This window comes from Eurytemora carolleeae, unplaced genomic scaffold, assembly GCF_000591075.1.
Source record: "Eurytemora carolleeae unplaced genomic scaffold, Eaff_2.0 scaffold100, whole genome shotgun sequence".
NCBI lineage: Eukaryota > Metazoa > Arthropoda > Copepoda > Calanoida > Temoridae > Eurytemora > Eurytemora carolleeae.
The window spans coordinates 264,473-264,908 of record NW_019396048.1 but is presented as its reverse complement, the minus strand read 5'-3'; positions in this window follow the sequence as shown (position 1 = coordinate 264,908).

Below are 436 nucleotides of genomic sequence, written 5' to 3'. Positions count from 1 at the left end.
TTGAATATAACAATATGTTTGTTAAAGTAAACAATAATTTAATATTCTAGGTCAATGATGCTAAGATTTGACATTTCAAGGTGTGTTTGCTTTTTGCGTAAATACATGAACTATTAAACTTTTAAACTAAGGAATCAAGAGCATTTATCATTTTAAAAACTGAATATTTTCAATTTTGGTTTCTCTACATAAGTGAGTTGTGCATTTCTACTGCAGGAAATCATATGGGAATAATCAGAATTTCACACTTTTTCAAAAACAACAGTATGTTTCGCATTATTGATTAGGGTTTAAGGAATCCATTGTAAATAGGACAAATTATCATCTTTGAGCTAATCATTTGAGCAGTATCAATGTACATTTGAGCAGTATCAATGTACATTTGAGCAGTATCAATGTACATTTGAGCAGTATCAATGTACATTTGAGCAGTATC